Raw genomic sequence first — 12,541 nt, 5'->3', positions numbered from 1 at the left:
TTCATGTTGGAGAAAACCATAACTTTGTCTTTTGTACAAACTGAACGGTCAAGATCAATATGCTGATATTTCCTTGAACGAAAAGCTATTTCTGGTATTGCTGGAGTTTATTTAAAGGTTTTTTTTTTGTGTGTGTGTGTGCTTCAGAACTTTGGACAACTAGATTAACAATGACTTCTGAAATGCTTAAAGGTAACAGTTGAATCATGAAGTTTGAGAAAAAACACCATACAATGAGTTTTCTGAAATCAGCCTCACTTGGACTAATTTAAACGAAATTTCGAATGTTTCATGTTTCATTGAGGCTTTTATAAGGTCACGATCCAACAGTCTTCAGCCAGTCTCACTAACATGAGACCTACTTTTAGCCGTGCTAAATTTGAACACACAAGACGATGATTTACTGGTGAGTGCTAATTATACATGTCAGCAGTGTTTTTCCTTGCAGTTGGATCAGAAAGTATAGGTCACCCCACCTGGAAGACATGTGACACCAACTGAAACAGTCTTTGTTTTCACAGGAAAAGTTTACGGTCGTATGGTGTCACATCATCCTGCAGGCCTCCCCACCTGATTGTGGCAGGATATTGGCCTCTAGTGGTGCTCGGTTAACACGACGCTGGCTCCATTTAGGTCATCTTTCAAAGGGCACGGGGGAAAAATGTATTTCTCAATTCTCTAAAATGAGTATAGCATGTGAATAAATGACTTCTGAGTGCAGAACATGGAAACAAATCAGATTTTACCCAGTTTAGAAGTCCACATTTGTGCTCAGCCTCATAATACTAGATACTGCTGCATGTATGGAATATTACTTGTTGGAACTATTTTAGTACTTTTAGATTTGATGACAGAAAACTGAATCTGTCACAAGTTTACTGGATTCTGTTGGTTGACATTTTGAGCAAAATTTTCCAGTTCCTGTGAATAGTTTTGTTTCTTCTGTGTCACTGCACAACCGCTACTTTTTGAAAATGGGATTTCCTGAATGCATTTCTTCTGCAGTGCATTATTAAGGGGGAAAAAAAAAAACAGCTGTTGGTCACAAATTACAGATGTTCGTAACACCGGACGGAAAAGTGTACATTGTACTTTGGAAAACTCACAACATTTAAAAATATTGTATAAATAAAAAGGTAAAGGTTGATGGTACAAAAATATACACTACTCACGAAAAGGGATATCTATGACTTTTGGGTGCAATATATGGAAAATCATGAAAGCAGGGAATTTAACTAGAAGCATGCAATGATATCACAAATGATTTATTGAAACAAAAGCTAACAACAGTGAAGTGAAGTCAAAATGTGAACAGGGTGATGAGAAAGCACCGTTGTCATTGAACCGGAACATTTAGTGGTCTGTGATTTTTTATTTTATTATTTATTATTTTTATTTGTTGGAGAACAGCATGTTGTGCAGTATGTACTAAGACATTGAACAGTTGGACCCATGTGTATTCAGAAGTTTGGAGAAGGTCAAATTAAGTTTGCCTGTGAATGTTATGGTGCATTTAAGGTGCGTTGTGAAATTTCAGCTGAAAGTGGAATATCTGACTTTTTGTGAGTAGTGTATGTCAGAGGGCAAAGGTCAGAGTGTGGCAGACTGTCGACACCGGTACACTGAACCCCCACTTCGCCAGATGACCTTGGATAAACAAACTTCAATCTGCCAGGTGCAGATGGGTTTAACTGCTGACTGAGTTTCAGCTGTGTGTTCTGGCAAAACACACAAACAACAAAATTCCTTATTAAACACATCTCACACAAATTCAGCCTCAGTCAACTTGAATCTCTCAAACGTCATTTCTCCAATGCTCTAACGGGGTCACGCGGTGCAGGTGTTCTTGTTATCCAGATGTCATTCATAAAACAACTCCATTGTGCCAAGAGCTGTCCGTCTTGTCAGCTGCCCTCGATTTACAGAGGCGGAAGTATTTCTTGGAGTAATTGATGGGAATTGTTCGTGCTCGCCAAGTGCCTGCACTGCTTGCATGTTTTAGCTATCAAAAGATAAGAGACTTTTTTTGGGGGGAGACTGGGAGTGAGTCATCTTTCCAAAAAGACATGCTTTAATAATTTTTTGTCTTTTTTTTTTTTTTTGGGCCAGACTTTTTTTTTTGTGCAAAACCAATTTGAATTCAAAAGAAGATAAAAATCCTACGTCCTGTGCTCAAAGAATCGTAACCGTGCTGTGAACTGGAGGAGCACGTTGACCTCATCTGTGCACTCGTGTCCGTATGTTAAATATAATGGCTGAAGTTAACTCAAAAAACTGGAAACCGCTAACGTGGCTCTGTGCATGACGTAAATTCATTCAGTCATTTCTACACTTGTATTCAGTCTGTTCATTTGTCATCTTTAAAGATGCTGAGCCAGCTTAACCGTTTCCCCTCCATTTCATGTCCGTTTACTGTATTTATATCAATCCAAGCAAGAGTAACGAGTAGGTGTCAAAATCTCAAAGCTACTTCTTTAGAATTGCAGTTGGTGTGGTTATGTCACCATTTTGATTTTGATTTTAAAATGGCAAACAGAGTAAACATAATTTTTTTTCATCTGCGTAACGTTTAATGCACATTGAGCTTATTTTTCAAACTAATTTAATTTCCATTGTTTTAATATAACTTTTAATACACTCTTGGCCACTGTCACTTCTGATGTTAAAAAAACATTTGTACTGGCTGAATGTGCATAGTTATTGCACTAGGGTTAGTGTTACGTTTGTGTCCTACATACAGTTCAGTGTTAGGGGAAACCTGACGCTGCACTTAACATAATAATAACACACATTCAACTAATAGAAATGTTCTTTTTATCATCAGAAGTATCAAAAATGGTCAAGGAGTGCATTCAAAATTATTGTAAAACAATAAAAAATTAAATTAGTGCACCGCCTTAGTTCATTTTTTATTAATTTAGCAATTTATTTAGAAGGAACACTCAGCTTGATGCGCATTAAATATTATGTTGATGGAAATGAATTCTTTACTGTTTTTGCTAATTCATCATAATGTCATGCAAACTTTTGCTTTCAACTTCCAACAGGCCGTACAGAACTATGGTGCACGACTACGTTGTCTTCACTTCCTCCATGACCAAAATCACCCACACATGGGATACATAAAATTGGAGACACCAAATTTTATTTTATTCATTTAATATAAACGAATGCGTGTATTGTCAGACTTATGTGACCCTGGGCAGTACTACAGCATCAATTTGTGTTTTTTTCAGGCTTTTGTATAAGTAAAAGATTGGAAAAATGTAAAGTGTCAAACCTCTTTTGTAAGTCAGAGATATAAGAAACCCTCATGATTCATGCTGTTATGGGACGAGGCGTCTGGGAAATGTGGTTTTCAGTTTGGGATCATTTAGAGTAAAAACTACTGTGATTAGGAAAACGCCACTCATCTCCACAGATCAAATCGTCTTGTGCATAATTTATACCCAGATGCGAAAATGTATTCAGACCAAAATATATTGGTATTTACAGCTGGGCATCTTTAAAACATGAAACCTGTTTGACAGACATTCCACTGCAGACGTTTTACATTTGGAGTTTATTTCAAATCAGAACATCCTGTCAGAGATTTCCCATCATGTCAGGCAAACTGTATTCAGTGTGAGCCTCCTGCTGTCAGAGAGATTCAGATGGGAGGTTCCCCAGGATGTGGGGAGGATGTGGGTTGCATCCAAATGATATGTCCTTCGTCTTGCGTGTGTGTGTGTGTGTGTGTGAGAGAGAGAGAGAGACTGGGGCTAGAGGGAGGGGTGTTCTCATTGATGTGTGAGTCATCCTGACCCTCCCCTCCCCTCCTCTTCCTGCACTTCATGTGGTGCGTGTGCATCGATGTGTTTACGTTGTGTGGAAGTCTACTTGCTTCTAATGTGTGTGTGTGTGTGTGTGTGTTTGTGTGTCATGGCATTTGATGTGAGCATCCCTGTATTTTATATATGTGTGTGTGTGTGTGTAAGTGAGATTGGTAAAGCAGTGGTGAGTCATCCGCATGCCAGCATTGACTGTTACCATGGGTCACACACAGCAAGTACCCCCCCCACCCCCTCTCCCCCTCCCCAGGTGCTCCTCTTTTTTTTTTCTTTCCTTTTTACCCACATCTCTTCCTTATCCTGTTCCTCCTCCTCCTACATCTCCTCCTCTTCTTTTTCCTCTCTGACTCACACATGACTCCCCCCTCACCACCACCAATGACATCACCAACCCCCTCCCTAACACTTTGTTGTGGTGAATCATACTGTACGTTGAGATTTGCTGTGCTCCCATCTTCAGCCAACCAGCAGGGCAAACCTGAAAGTCAGCCGTGCAGTCGTAAAATAAGAAGCTGAAGGCTTTGTCTCCGGCAACTTTGACTGTTTAGTAGGTAGGTTACCCTAGTGATGTAATCCAATAAAGTACATACACTGTGCAGTATTTAAAGATCACATTTTCAGAAGATGCTCGTTTTTGTTTTTTCTTCATTTCTTGCTCACCCAGGCCCTATAGGCTTTACTATAGCTACAAGTTATACGTCTGTAATCTTAACTCGTATCTTTGTCACTGGATGTCAATGGAATTGTATATTGTACATTGCATTTTATTGAGAAATAGAAAATATTACCTTTGTTTGTTTTTGAATTTCAACCAAACTACATGTGAATAGTGCAAACAATTTTGTTTGGAGAAATTGAAATTGTTAGTTAACTTCCCAGCTATTTGGTTACAGAAAGCTAAGTTAAGAACAACTCCCCTCTTACTTCAAATTGCACATATAGAGAAAAAGGCCTTAATCGTTGTACATCCTGACTGGAACGAAAAACAGTATGTAATTATTGTGAATACCTCCATTTAATATGATTACAGTGGTGTATTGCAGCACACATGGAATTCTAGTTAAGTAGTAGTCATGAATTTGAGCCCTTTTTTTTATTTTTTACAACCGGGGATCTTGACATTATGTTTCAGTAATAATGTTACATTATTCGACCTTAGGTAGTCTGCAGTCAAAAACAACGTAGACCTTTTATCGAGGGCCAGCACAATGCGATGTGCTGCCTCTGGCTTTTAGTGTCACTTCTTTACTGTAAACACATCACATTCTGCGTTCAAATAAACGCTTTAATGTCCCGTCAGCATCTTTCTGGTCATTATCCATAGGCAATAATGTAACGTCATCACATCTCTCCCTGATTGTTTCTTGCTGGGTGGCATTATTCGGTCTCTAATATGAAAAATGATCCTTGTTTCTCACTTTACTGCAAACGTCCGCGGAGTGCTGACGAGATCAGTTCTGCTGATGTATCTGAATATCATATAATCTGTCATGTTGTCTCTTCCAGGTAAGAGTGTCTGTTAAAAACATGCTCCTCTATCGGGCGCCGTTTTTTTCCATGACTTCATCTTGTAGTAAGGTCTTAAAGTCTCCCGGCTTTTCCTGTCTTATAACAATTTATCATGTCTTTGTGTTGTGGGCAAACTTCAATGGGATAATGCATAAAATGGTATTTTATGGGTTAGAAGATGAGACAGTAATTTTATCATGAATCCACTCTTCTATATCATATTGTACATTTATTGTGACGTGTAACATTGTATGCGATGCATTTAATTTCTATTACTGTATTCAATATATCTACATCCAAATGTAGCACATATCTGAATCGAATTGTGAGAAAGTCTGCAGAAGAAAATGCAGATAAATGCACATTCACATTTCAATATACTTTGAATAGAGAAATAACACTTGGTGGAGGTGATTCTTCTTCAGGCTAAGAGATGAGTGATATACTTCACGTGTGTCACGATTTATTCACTGAGGTTGTTTCCATTGCACTTTGTTACATTTTGCTTTTATCGCTAAACTGACGTCGCCAGCTGAGCTAAGTGTAAAAACCCATCTTTTTTTTTTCCAGGCGCTGTGAATCCACCTGCTTGTCTCTGTCTCCCAGCACACAGCGTTTTGTGAATGGAGAGCTGTGCTATGACGAGAGGGGGGATGAATGGGAGAGATGGAAGCTACGTCACATTACGCTTCCGCAGTGCATCAAGGGAACTGGGCTGTCTGTGAGTCATACTGTCAGGGTAGGGAGGGGGATAGGGGGTGGGGGTGGGGGGGGGATCAAGAGGGAAGAGATAGAGAAGGGCAAAGGGAGGAGGAGGAGGTGACAGAGAGGAAGAGGAAGAGAGAAAAGAAAAAGGAGGGGTCCTGCTCTTTTTTTTTTTTTTTCCCCTCCTCAGCTGACTGGCTAAATGCATGAATGAACAGAGCTCTGCCTCCTTTTTATTGCAGCGGGGGAGGGGATGACACAGGACGCCATGAGGCAGACACAGAGCAGGACAAGAGGAAAAGAATGAGTGATAAAAGAAGAAAGAGAGGGAGGAGGAGAGAGACTTTCCGTGGCATCTGAACACACACACACTTACTGCTGATCTCATCCTTTAGGTGTGAAGCTCCTGCTGTTGTCTTGGTGTGTGTGCAGGCATACGTGCCTAAGTGCGTAGTGTGTGAACATTTTGTCTTTCATTGTGAGATCCACGTGCACCCTCGCTGTCTCTGTCTAAAGCAGAAACTTCATCGATGGGGTCACCTCAACCTTAAAGAAACGATGCAAGAACTCACACAGAAAAGTACAGCGGGTACCTCGGTGGTTCAGCAACTGCGGGTGGGCATGGTGGAAATTGTGCAGCGGGTAAATGATCTCGGTCTTGTAGATTTGTTCTTGGGATACGAATAAGGCGGTGGTGGCATGGAATGGCCTGCCTGATCTGAACATGATGCTTGTTATGAGACTGGCTGTCTTAAAGTCTGGCTGAAACAAACTTGGGTGAGGGGCAGAGCAGGGCCATCCAATGTGAACTCATCAGGTGGTGTGGGAGACTGGTAACAAGCCTGGCTGAGGCCCGACCTCACCGCCAAGCCTCTGGAAGAATGTCTCATGAATCCTGGGGAGGGACACACTTTGACTGGGCTGTGTTGTGCAGGCAGCGGCTCTGAGTTGTGGTCAGAGGGTTGTCAGTGGCAATTATGGCGGCATGTCAAAAACCTGCTGGAGGTGTTTACAGAAGACTGATGAAGTAGGATAATGTGGGAGGGGTTTGGAGAGGTCACAGAGAAGGACTGTTGGTTGTCGGCGAGACAGAACTGGCAAACTGTCAGGTGGTAAGGGCTACTTCGACATGCGGGAGGGGAGGAGCGCCGCTAGCTTCCATTTGATGTCCGTGGAAGAAGCACTTTGAAGAACTCCTGAAACCAACCACCAAGTCCTGTGTGGAGGAAGCAGAGTCAGCGGCCTAAACCCATATGTACAGTATGACAGAGGCTGCAGAGTCAGAGTGTGTGCATGGACTTTTAAACTAGTATACGTTGATGGTCACGGCAGAAAAGAAGCGCAGTTTCGAACCCCCGACCTTTTGGTCTGTAGGCGGCCACTTGACCAACTGAGCCACTGCCCCCCCCCCCCCCCCCCCCCCCCCCCAATTGTATAATTGACTTAATAATTGTAAAAGCAGCTGAAAGAACACACTGTCTTATGCAATTGTACCTTAGCTGCAACAAAATGGTACATTTATGTATGTTTTGGCCCTTGAACGGTACATACAGTTAGTTTGAGGTCCAATAAGTAGCCCAAAGGGGTACATTCAGGTACATTGTACCTTGGGGGACAGGATGGACTTCTAATGTGCCACCTATTTCTGAGAGTGTGTGATGTTGTTTTAACAGACACCTGCTGCCATTCACTTAAAATGTTCACCTGGGACCGTTAAATAAATAAGGCAATTAAGAGGTTTTGCTGGACATAGACCAACCATCTAAAATATGTTGTAAAGACAAGATGGAATGCTATTTAAAAAAAACAGACAGGTGTAATAATAATTAAATATACGTCAGTATACTGGATGTGATACTTGTACCAGACTATATACTGTCACTTAGCATCTGTTTAAGTACACACAGTGCTTTAAAGGAGCATGCATACATGTACGCACTGTATGTAGTATATACTGTGTCCATATTCTGTCCATGCCTCTGTGCTATATAGACCATGTATATGAGTGTGTGTGCACGCTCATTGCCAGTCATCAGACCCTGTCTCTGCCTCCACCTCGTATGAGTCAGAGCTGCAGTACAGTGTGGGAGGGGCTGGGATTGGATATCCTGCTGGTGGCTCGTCCACACACGCACTTGTGAGGACCCTCAGTGATGGAATTACATTCACAAACCTTTTGCATGTAAGGAGCAGCAAGACATCCACCTTGAGGATATGAAACTCAAGGGCGTCCTCACAAAGACAGGCAAAAAAAAAAAAGGAACACATGAAACGCGCACCGTGCATAATCACACTCCCCGCATAAGCAGAAAGGATGTACGCAAGAGAAGCAACAGTGACACGGATGTTGATACCTGTGCTTAACACACTTAAGGACGCAAACACAATGTACAGACGCGCACACACACCAAACACAGCATGCTGTCACATCCGGCCCTGCGCTCCACGGTGTAGCCTATAATTAGCTGTCTGCAAGGCTGACTGCCTAGCGATGAGATGAGCTAACCAGGGAGAGAGAGAGAGAAGAAGATGAAGAAAAAGGAGATGAGCTAACCACATGGAGGTAGACGCTGCTCTACTGAGCGAGGCAGATGGAGGAGGGAGGGAATGGAAGGGAGGGGGGGGGGGGGGGGGGGGGGGGGGGATTAATAGAGGTGAATATTTATAAAGGAAGTCACATAAAGTAGAGGAAGACATTCACAGGAATTTATCAAAATGATGTTACAGTACTACGAGTATGCACGATCTGCTGGGTGGTACGAGCAAGCTGTGGCACACACTCCTCATCCCATTCAGTTATTCAGTACAACCAAATAAGGCATTGGAGGTGTGTGTGTGTGTCTTCTTCTGCACGTACTCAGAGGCTGAACATTTTTTATGAATGGGGCTGCAGCCAGTGAGCATGGTCAAGTATGTCAGAGCACTCTACCAAGAGATGGTCTCTTTAAGTAGCACGATTTCATCTGTGCAAACAAAAAAACAAAAGTTGGCTCGACACTCGGATGTGAATGAATGAGTCAGGATCGACGTAACCTGGCTTCGTCGGTGGGAGGGAGTGGGGAGTGTATGACTCATAATCCCGCCGCTCTCATTGTCACTCCACTGCAGCAGCACTGAAGGACTTCTGGCCGGCTGTTGGCTCCCCCCCTCTCCCCCTCTCCCCCTCTCCCCCTTTCTCCATCTCTCTGTCTCGCTTCTCCATTTGCTCCGCTGCTTTTTGGGCAGTGCGCCGTCACCCCGCGTCTCCGACTCTGGTATGATGCAGATTACTATCTACTTGCTCTCAAACCCTCTGACCTTCGAGGGGTCGATCAGTACGAACTCGGGCTATGAAGTATGAGATTGTCTCCCCCCCCCACAGAAAAACGTAATCTTGAAAACCCAACACTTCCATATTTCCATTTGATGGAATTGGAATGATTGATGGAATTGATTACAGATTATTATCAGTCAAATGTTATCAGGCAAAGGCTCACTGGGTCTGAATTGGACCATCTTGATACCCGATGGCCCGGATTTAAACCCCTGCTTGTGATTTTTTTTTGACTTTCCCCTCAGTGTCTCTTTTGCCTCAGCCTGTCGCCTGACTTCCTTTCTCGTTACCCTCAACTGGTTTTGTTCACCTACAGTAGGTTTTCAGTAAGACTGATCTGTTGACCTGATCCACTACATCTGCCTGTCTTCAAATGGGTCCTGTCGTTTATTTATTACTCCATGCCGTCCGCGGCCTGACTAATGGATGCACTTGGCCCTCTCGTGCTGGCCTGGAGGTGGCACGGAAATAAGATACACGGTGTGTGAGTCACTCAGTGGTCACTGCAAACTGACAAACAGCTGCTCACCGTATGCAAGAAAAACCACAGATCACTGATTCGGAGATATTTGAACGTTGTCAAAGTACAGGCTGTGTTCCTATGTTAATGATTATTCCTTATTTTGTCCTCACTTGAGAAAAAAAAATTAGATGCATTTAGATGTTTTTATTTGAGCTCTTTTGTCAAGTTCCTTTCCCCCCTTTTTGGCAGAAAAATGCAGTGTCTTGAAAATAACCGTCTTAAGAAGGCTCAACAGTAAGACACAATGTCCCAGAAAAGTGCTACACGCCAAATATTCCAACCATGGCTGATATGCAATCATGTCAGGAATCTTTTCATACTCATGTGCAATGTGGTTCAATAAAAAATGTGATTTGTGATTATCAGTAAATCACATGGACAAAAATACTTTCACGTTTTGTCATTTGGCAGATGCCTTTATCCTCTTACAACTGATGTACAAAGCCTGCAAAATGAACTATTCAACCTAGTTCCGATCCCATTTTTCTTCTATTGTAACTAAATGTGGTCATTATTCAAACTGAAGGAGGAACCGTGATCCATCAGTGACTTTCTCTTCAAAGATGAGTTTTGAGAGCAGGGCGTTCACACAGCCATGGACAGAAGTCTGTGGCACAGGATTTGTCTGGAAGCTCTGTATCCTGCTATTTGTAAAGTTAGATCCTTAATGCTGCAAGTTGCAAAAATCCAGATGTGAACCTAAGTTCAGCATATTCTATGGTTAAGTCACTTTTATGGCATGAATGCATGAATGCAAACACAGAAGAAATGTCTTCAGGATGCGTGTATAAATGCCATTAAACTTATATATATATATATATATATATATATATATATATATATATATATATATATATATATATATATATATATATATATATATATATATATATATATATATATATATATATATATATATATATATATATTCAAATATCTCTCTACTTCTAGCTAAAAAATGCCTCCAGATGACATCACTTGGAGGAACCTTCAGTTCAGATTATGCCATATTGTTGCTCACACTATTGAGTTTGTGATCGTGGTCCAGAGGTCCCCCAGATGACACCATCTGAACTCCTAATGATAAAAACTTCTCCGGGTGATGTCATTTGGAGGAACTATTTTAAAGCAGGGAAGTCACAGGGAAGGATTAATGCTTATTTACAGCCTAAACTAAAGCCATACAAAGCAAGTTGAAAAATTGGTGAGGTCCCCCTTTTAAAGAAACATTACTGCGTTTAATAAACAACAGAACTATGTCCCTATGTAGCAATATACAACAATAAAAAAAAAACAAAAAAAACTGGCAAACACTGGATGCATGCTAAAATTTCATGCCAGGCTTAACTTGTAAGACAAACCCTTTATAATGATTAATGACAATCTGCGGCTTACATAATGCCTCTTGGGACATATCTTTGTACTTGTGTTATGTGTCATTTGCGCAACGGTTTAGTGACCAAGTGCATTCCAGTTGTCCTTTGACGATGACAAACATGTGCCACTACACTACAGTGATGACTGTACATTAGTGACATAGCTTTAATTTCAATATTAATCTAAATTGCTATAAGAACCCTACCTCGCAAATATCCAACAAAAGCACTATTGAGATGAACGTTTTTTCTTTTCCTAAATAGGTGCTATTTTTATGAGCAGTCAGGTCGGCCACTGCCACACGATATGAAGTGCCACAGGAACAGCGAGTCATTGTCAGGCACCGGCCAGAGGAAAGGGAAGAAGAAGACGAGAGGTAATGAAGGTGTAATTTGCTAACCATCTGTGAGGTGCCTGGCTGCCCCAGGGGTTTCCTCTGCTCCGGAACTCCCCCTCCGCTGGGGCACAGGTGCCGGGGAGAAGAGGAGGAGGAGGAGGAGCAGGGGGAGGAGGAAGAGGAGAGGCCGACTGCTATAGAAGGAAGGGAGGGGTAAAGTAGGAAATGCAGAAGGGAATAAAAAAAGAGATAAAGAAGTTGATGAAACTAAAAATTTTACTTCAGCTGTGTTGAGGCCAACTCTACTTTTTAGTCTAAAACCTAAAAAGCGGGTGATTACGTTCCAGGATCAAAGCACCAAATTTTTTTAATAAATCAACTTACAAGGAAGTGGCCGCGTAAAGCACAACCCCAGAATCTCACTTGCGGTTTCTTTTAGGCAATAACAACACTGTGGTTAAGGTTAGAGAAAGATTGTAGTGTGTGAATTTGTTCTCTATTGAACCCGAATATGATGTTTCTCAAATCTTAACCAGCTGCTGCCAGCAGCTAATTACAAGCATAAAAAGTTGTTATGCCACAGTCAGATAAACTGAACACCTTACTGCAAAATATGATCTGGGAACTTTTTTTTTCTTCATATTTTCAGTATTAGTGTACTTGCAACACGTCATTAAATGTCAACCCTTAAAAATATCCACAAAAATGTTTGAGTTTGCAGTTTAGTTGTTGAGACACATAACTTCTATGGAAAAACTTCATATGCTACAACATGCAACAACAGAATTTCTCTTTCTCCTCTAACTCACATGCTACCTGTGGGGAAATAACCGCTAACAACATTGAACATCACGCCTTGAATTTCCAGCTTCTATGCAGTCATGATTATGACAACATGTACCAGAACTATAGATTAGAAGAAGCTCCTCAGGCGCATGATCTTGGAA

This window comes from Channa argus, chromosome 22 (genome assembly GCF_033026475.1).
Source record: "Channa argus isolate prfri chromosome 22, Channa argus male v1.0, whole genome shotgun sequence".
NCBI classification, from domain to species: domain Eukaryota; kingdom Metazoa; phylum Chordata; class Actinopteri; order Anabantiformes; family Channidae; genus Channa; species Channa argus.
Note: the sequence above shows the minus strand (reverse complement) of the source record.